At 39.5% G+C, this 8,188-nt stretch overlaps 1 non-coding gene across 1 annotated transcript; it reads left to right on the top strand.

The window, feature by feature from the left end:
• Positions 1 to 7,696: 7,696 nt before the first annotated feature.
• Positions 7,697 to 7,802, top strand: LOC121209083 (small nucleolar RNA R71). The gene has a single exon (XR_005904200.1). It is a non-coding gene; the product is annotated as a small nucleolar RNA R71 (small nucleolar RNA).
• Positions 7,803 to 8,188: the final 386 nt, after the last annotated feature.

Genomic DNA, 8,188 nt, shown 5'->3' with positions numbered 1-8,188 from the left:
CTTGAATTGGAGTTATAGAGAATAATCAGCCAAGGCAATGATGAGAGTGGAGGAGGATACTCCAGTGGTGGTAGAGGTTCTTTAGTCCATAAGTCCTGCACCAAAAGAATATTATATCTGGTAGTAGCTATGGTCGTGGTCGAGCAGGACATGGCAGTCGTGGAAAACCTTTTCCAGTGGAGTTTTTAGTTCCAAAAGTGATGATGAGCTTTGGAGCTCTTTATAACTGTGATAAAATCAAAAACTCTTTAGGAAATATAAGGAAGCATAATTACTCGTAATGAAATAGCTGCAACTATAAATTATTCAATAAAAATTAAAGAACCTAAAATTAAAATAATATTAAAAAATAAAATAAAAAGTACTTAAAGAAGATAAATAAAGATAAAACTGAAAATTAAAAAAAGTCTTTAAACATCGTCATCGCCGGATAGTTCGCGAGGTGGTGGTGGCGATGAGATGTGAAGGTGTTGACAAATCTGATGAAGAGTAGCATCAATGTGATCAAAACGCTGAAAGCAATGCTATTCAAATTGAGTAAGGCGCTCAAAAATGTTAGAGTATGAAGCCCCCACATGAACTGGATGATGGATGGGTGGTGGCTGAGACGTTAGGTCCCTATGACGTGGAGGGACATCATCAATAATGTCCTTTGGGTCCTCCTCCTCGATGGACTGGACGAGACGGTACTGAGGAGGGTAGGTTTCACGTCGTTTCTCGATCATCCTCATATGTAGCATACTCAAGATGCCCTGTGGGGACATCTGGCCGATGAGAGTGAGAGAGGATAATTGTGCCACTATGTTGAGGAGCCCAAAGTCCCAAGCCAATCGAGTCACATAGGGTCCGATAGAGATGACGCCTCTCCTATGCCGCTCCGTCTGATGGCGGATGGCAAGGGTAATGAAATAAGCAAGGTTGAAGACGTGCCCGTTCGCCATGCTCCATAGGAAATAGGCATCGTGAGTGTTGATGACGCCGGTGCTCTCTGCTTGTCCTGTCAGAGTGTGGACCAAGATAGCGTATAGGTATCATAGGGATGGGGCGAGGGATGATGCCTTAGAGCGGCTAAAATTATAGGTTTCCGAGGCAAGGATGAGGTCCTTCCAGTGCTTTAAGGGAAAGTAGTGCATGTGGCGATGGAGGATGTCTAGTTCATTGTCATCTATGAACTCCTTCATGTATAGCCCTAGCGCAATTCCAAACTCCGGTATGCTCAACTGGAACACTAGACCACCAAGGAAGAACTAGACCATTCCAGTCGTCAGGAGGGCTCAAACCACATCAGCCATTTGAATTTTTTCAAGTGTGGCCCAGTCAATGTAACGACCCACACCTAGGGGTCGGGCTCGTAATATCTGAAATAGTTCCTCCTGGGGTCCCAAGGGAAACTGGAGGAATGAGTGCCTAATCTCCAAAGTAGGACCCGAGGATGACGCTGCTCTTTTCCTCTTCTTTGAGGCAGGGACAGCGGTCTTCTTACCATGTGAGGTTGACATTGTTTACCTGCAATGAAGAGTCAAAGTTAAATACTCCCCAAGAATGTACGCGTGTTAAAACTGAATAAGAATATTTCATGGGGCTCACGTACTAGACTAAAACAACCAAAGCAGATATATCAAGTCATTAATAGGACTACGAGAGTCATGCAAACGAAAATATTTAGTGAATGAATGCATGTGGGTTGGATAATATGAAATATGGTGTGGGTAAGTTTGAAATCCATGAAAACACAAAACGAAATAGATGAATGTATCCTAATGTATTGACTAAAATGGAAAATTTCTAACAAAGAGCATAAGTATTATTATAACTATGAACATTTACTCAAAATAATCAAATAAAACAAAAATAATCATGAAATAAGTAAAATATTTGAAGAGAATAGAGAGAAAATAGTAAACAAACGTAAGAGGGAAGAGCTTTGGGTCATCGAATGTGGTGCTGTGGTTGGCGCGCGGGCGTGGTAGGTAGGGCGTGTGAAGTTGCAGCGGCTAGGGTTATGGATTTAGGGAAAGGGGTGATGAATAGTGAGGGGTTTATATAGATTTTGGGGCACACGGCCATGGGGCACGCCCGTGTGCCATCATTTTAGCCCGTGTGTTTCGTGATTTTGAATTTGGGCGCGTATAAAATTTGTCACACGCCCGTGTTCTTTGGGCATGTCGATGCACACGGCCGTGTTCTACTTCGTTCGCTTCTTCCACGCCCATGTGTATAGGTGCATGCCCGTGTTGTTTTATTAGTCTTGAGCATGGGTGGTGGGCACGAGCGTGTCGCATGCCTGTGTTGTAACGCCCCAATTTTCGGGAATCTTGTGAATGTTGGCATAGGTTTAATTATGTTAGTGGGCCTCTAGAAGGCCCAAGCTTAAGATAGAACCCAGTAATTTTAGTTAATTTTTGTTCCATAAGAAAAAGGGAGTGAAATTATGAAATAGGACCTATGTGAAAATGTTTGAAAATGCTATAGGCTAAATTAAAGTGGCCAAATAAATAAGAGTGCAAAATAGGAGGATTTGCATGACAAACCTCCCATTTTACATGAAGTGGCCAGCCATCATGTTTTTGTAGACAAAATGTGCACTTGATATCCATAATTTATGGTACAAATTGATACAAATTGATAATAGGTTAGGTAAATGTTCCATGATAATGGGTTAGGTAAATGTTTCATGATAATAGGTTAGGTAAATGTTTCATGATAATGGGTTAGGTAAATGTTTCATGATAAGAATTTCATGTCTTTTGTATTAAAGAATTAAATGGATGAAATATGAAGTTTTATTAAAAGAAAAAGGGGTGAAAAGAACAAAGTTTTGTCCATCTTTGTTCATCATAGCTGAAAGTTAGAGAAGAGAAAGGAGAGGAGAAAGCTCTTGAGTATTCGGTCATTAGGAGGAGGAAAATTGAAGGTAAGTTCTTGGTACCTTGCTTCTATTTTGAGGTTCATGAGTTCTTCTTGATTCTACCTTAACTCTTGAAGTATATTTTGATTTTTAGTTGTGTTGTGAGCATTTAGTCATGAATTAAAATGAAGGAAATGGTTGTTGTTTCATGTTCTTTTGATGAAAAATGGAAGATAGGTGAAGTTGAGCCAAACAAATGAGCATGCATGTGCCTTAGATGTTAAAGGGAAAAATCAGCTAACATGTTGTGCTTTAAAATGATGAAATGGAGATTATACTTAAGTAAAATCATAGATATGTGATGATTGATTGGTGATATACATGTTTAAATAACATGCATGCAAGGTATGTGTGAAAGAGTGATTTGGTAATAAATCTGCTTGGGACAACAGCAGTAACGTGACTTTGGAAAATCACCATAAATTGTGGGAGAAGAATTAGAAGCTTAATAAATTATGTAATTAAAGCTTATTGAGTCTAGTTTCTAATGAAATAAACAAGAACATATTTTGAATTCTGTACAATGAGAAATTTGATTCGTAATGAAGGGTGGGCAGATTAGTCAAACAGTGAAACATGGGAAACTTTAAGAAAAATCTGGTATTGATTGGCCATACCAAAAATTCTGAAAATTTTATGGGTAGAAGATATATGAGTCTATTTTCAGGGAAAATTAATGGAACTTGATTTGGAGTTTCGTAGCTCCATTTATAAATGATTTAGTGACTATTGCTCAAGAAGACAGCTTGTAGTGAAATTATGATTATGTGGTAAACATTGACAAAAATTTGTTAATGAGTTGCTTATTGATTTCTTATAAGCTTACTATGATCTGTAGGTGTGGTTGGCCGAATATTGTAAGGGGTTAATACGTAGTTTGTATTTGAATAGTTAGATTAACGTGTTAGTAATCCAATTGTAGGCGGTTCGTGTGTGGATCTCGTCAGTATATCGACACAAACAGGTGTGTAACTAACACCCTCTTTCTTAGTCTAGATCGGAAAAAGCCGAAATGCCGAAAACCGGTATTTTTTAGATTTGCGAGTGTGCGAATGCTCGTGAGGTAAATCGATTAATGTTTTTGGTAAGCTGCAATGTTTGGACTGCAAAGTGCATGATTTCTGTGCCCTCGATATTTTTGGGCTTAATGGGCCAAAATTGGAATGATGGGCCAACGGGCCCAATTTGGTAAGAACCCTCGGTACGTGATTCTGTTAGTACGTGAAAAGTAGGAATATGCATGAAAAACCCTAAAATAGATAAATTACTGAAATACCTTTAAACGTGGAAAATTTACAGTTTTACCCCTAAGAGATAAATTACCGAAATACTCCTAGGGTTAAATTGACCTAAATGCATGTTTGACTGTTGTTATTTACTGCATGCCATGTTATTATCTGATGCATGGGACTGGGATATTGACGGAGGAAGTACTGAAAGTGGCTTGTCCACGTACTGGAGGCTTTGCCTCAATTTACTGTTAACTAAGCAGCAAGGCTGCAACTGTGGAGTGTTGGGCTGGGTAGGTTGAGCTATTCCCCACATGGAGTGTATGGCTGGTACGGGTGGAGTGTAGTGGTTGGTGGGTTGAGTAGTCTCCCCAAATGGGCTTGCATATGTTTACTGATGTTGCATGTATTTTGAAATGGGCCTATGGGCCATACTGTTATCTGAATAAGGGGCTAAGGCCCAGTTTATTGTAATCTGAAAAGGGCTCTGGCCCAGTATCACTGTTACCTGAATGGGCTTAGGCCCAATAGGCTTGAGCTGACTTGGGCTTTGAATGGGTTTTCCTTACACACTGAGTTTCCCCAAACTCACCCCTTTTATTTTCATCCACGCAGGAAATCCCCAACCATAGTGGGCTTGGAGCTGTGAGGGAATTCGGAGTGGCCACTCGTTCTGAAAGTTTGATTTTCTTCTGGTGAACTGGACATCCTTTTATTTACGTTTGAAGTTTTGGGTTTTAAATGTAATAAGGCCGCTTAATTATTTTTGATGGTTTTAATATGTATTACTAAGATAGGTATTACTTATTTTAACTGTTGAAATTGGATAGCTTTAGGGCGCGTTTTCAAAAACAACAACTGATTTCAAAATAACACGACAACAAGCAAAGCTTCCGCAATGAAAGTATTTTCCAAAATTAATCACTTTTCCTAAAAATGACTTAATCAAATCGGTTTCCTAGAAATATCCATGACGTTAAGGTGTGGCAATGGTGGTATGCATGTCTAGGATTGGATCCGAAGGGAGCTTGGTACTTAAGCAGTCCGATGGACTCATCATCTCTTTTCCGGTTTCCTACCTGGTGCACAGATTCCATTCACTTTAACCTTTAATGAATTAATCTTTTGAACATCAAGTACGATTTTCTGGACTTAGAATGGAAATTTTTTTTAACGTTTTTGATGTGGCATGCCGGATCCGGCCGTAACTTCTGGGCTAGGTTTGGGGTGCTCCATGTGTTAAATTCTCAGTTTCAACCATGGTTTCTAGACACGGGCGTGTCGCACGCTCGTGTTATTTTGACAGACCTACCCACAGCCATGTCGCACGGTCGTGGTAGCTTATCGCATCTCGTGTTGGGGAAAATTTTGCCCTATTTTTGTACGGTCGTGTCGTACGGCCGTGTCTCCTCCCGTGGTGTGAGCATGACCTAAGGCACGCCCGTGTGCCTGGCCGTGTAGATTAGAAAACCTGTGTTTCAAGGACTCAGTTAGTGAATAGATGTTAAAAACTAAAATTTTTTAAAGAAATCAATACTATTAGTGCTCGGGTTGCCTCCCAAGAAGCGCTTATTTATAGTCTAAGCTCGACTTACCTCTATTGTTGCGTGATCACTCCTCATCCCTACTATCAGTTTTATCAACATAAGGTTTAAGACAAGTACTATTTACCTTGAACGTGACGAATTTGGGATGAATTACCTCGACTGTACCGTATGGAAAAATGCTAAGTACCGTAAGAGGGATTTCTTCATTCGGTTCAAAAGTGGTAATAAGAGGGTCTACTGGGTCTAATAGCACTTTGTCTCCAACCTTAAGTTGATTTGGGGAAAAATTTAGCTTGTCATGGCGTGGTTTTGGTTTATCGTGTGTTTTTGGTTTATGTGTCCGCCATTCATCTAGTTCCTCAATTTGTAGCCTTCGTTCTTCATAGATAGGTCCTTTGCTTGAACATGGATCATGTATGTTCTTCGAGCCTATTTCCTGCAAAGTAGGTTGCACAACATGGTCAGTTTTAGTAGGATGATTTATACCACCACCTTCAATTTTCGATGTGTTACTCAAATTACGAGCTTGAAGGGTGATTGTTTCGTCTCCTACACGAAGTGGGAGTTCACGTGTGCCAACATCAATTATTGTTCTAGCAGTTGCTAGAAAGGGCCTCCCTAAAATTAAAGGAACATTACTATCCTCTTTTATTTCTAGAATAATGAAATCATTTGGGAATATAAATTTGTCAATTTTAACGTGTACATCTTCAATAATACCCTTAGGAAATCTTATTGTTTTATCGGCTAATTGAATACTTATCCTAGTTTGTTTGGGTTTCCTAAGACCTAGTTGCTTTAACATTTTGTAAGGGATAACATTGATACTAGCCCCTAAATCAGCCAAAGCATTATTAACATCTAGGCTACCAATTAAACAGGGAATCGTAAAACTCCCTGGATATTTTAATTTGTTGGCCAACTTATTCTGTAGTATGGCTGAGCAAACCATATTTAGCTCCACATGCGACTCTTCATCCAAGTTCCGCTTATTTGTTAAAAGCTCCTTTAAGAATTTGACTGCGTTTGGCATCTGTGAAAGAGCTTCAATAAATGATAAGTTAATATGTAATTTCTTTAATAATTTAAGGAATTTACCGAATTGTTCGTCTGTGTGGTCTTTTCTTGTCTCGTTGGGATATGGCACACGAGGTTTGTACTCTTTACTTACCAGTGTTTGTTCACTGTGGTCTTCCTTACCTCTGCTTTTACTTACCACAATTCCTTGCCTCAGTTCTAGTTGAAGTTCCACTAACCCTTCCTTGTCTTGGATGGTAATTGCGTTGAGTTGTTCCCTTGGGTTAGATTCAGTGTTACTTGGTAGGCTACCTTGTGGTCATTCAGATATTAATTTAGCGAGCTGTCCTATCTGAGTTTTGAGCCCTTGGATCGAAGCTTGTTGATTCTTAAGTGTTGTCTCGGTATTCTAAAAATGAGTTTCTGACATCGAGATGAATTTTGTTAGCATATCCTCAAGGTTCGACTTTTTCTCTTGTTGGTAAGGTAGTTGTTGGAAGCCTGAAGGTGGTGGTCTTTGATTCCCTTGGCCTCCCCACGAGAAATTTGGGTGGTTCCTCCAACCTGCATTGTGAGTATTACTATAAGGATTACTTTGAAATCGAGGATTATTACCCATGTAATTTAACTGCTCGCTCTCCATGTTGTGGCCATAGGGTAGGTATTCTGAATTGCTTGATCCACTTCCACTTGTTTCGCACTGCATTACTGGGTGAACCTGTGAAGAACCAAAAAAAGGGTCAATTTTTTTATTCAAAAGTTCTACCTGATTAGAGAGCATGGTGACCAAATCGATGTTAAAAACGCTGGCTATTTTTATTGGCTTTGTCCTCATGACTTGCCACTGATAATTATTCAGTGACATCTCTTTTATAAATTCATAAGCATCCTTAGGTGTCTTATTATTGATAGTTTCACCAGTAGCTGCGTCAATCATCTGTCGAGTCAAAGGATTCAAGCCATTGTGAAACATTTGAACTTGTAGCCAGAGTGGTAACCCATGGTGAGGGCATCTTCGCAAAAGGTCCTTTTATCTCTCCCATGCATTATAGAGTGTTTCTAAATCCATCTGCACAAAAGAAGAGATATCATTATGTAATTTACCCGTTTTACCTGGCGAAAAATATTTTAGTAAAAACTTTTCGGTCATTTGTTCCCAAGTAGTGATTGACCCTCATGGGAACGAGTTCAACCACTGTTTAGCTTTGTTCCTCAATGAAAAATGGAATAAACGAAGGCGAATGGCATCAACAAAAATGCCATTTATTTTAAACATGTCGCAAAATTCTAAGAAATTCGCCTAATGAGCGTTTGGGTCCTCGTCCTGCAAACCATCAAACTGAGCAAACTGTTGGATCCTTTGAATGGTGTTAGGTTTCAGTTCAAAATTATTCGCAGCAACAGCAGGCCTAACTATGCTCGATTCAGTTCCTATTAAAGAAGGTTTAGGATAATCATACATAGTATGCGGAGCAGGATTCTGCTTT

The sequence above is a fragment of the Gossypium hirsutum genome, chromosome A10 (genome assembly GCF_007990345.1).
Source record: "Gossypium hirsutum isolate 1008001.06 chromosome A10, Gossypium_hirsutum_v2.1, whole genome shotgun sequence".
NCBI lineage: Eukaryota > Viridiplantae > Streptophyta > Magnoliopsida > Malvales > Malvaceae > Gossypium > Gossypium hirsutum.
Note: the sequence above shows the minus strand (reverse complement) of the source record. Positions and strands in the feature narration are given on the sequence as shown.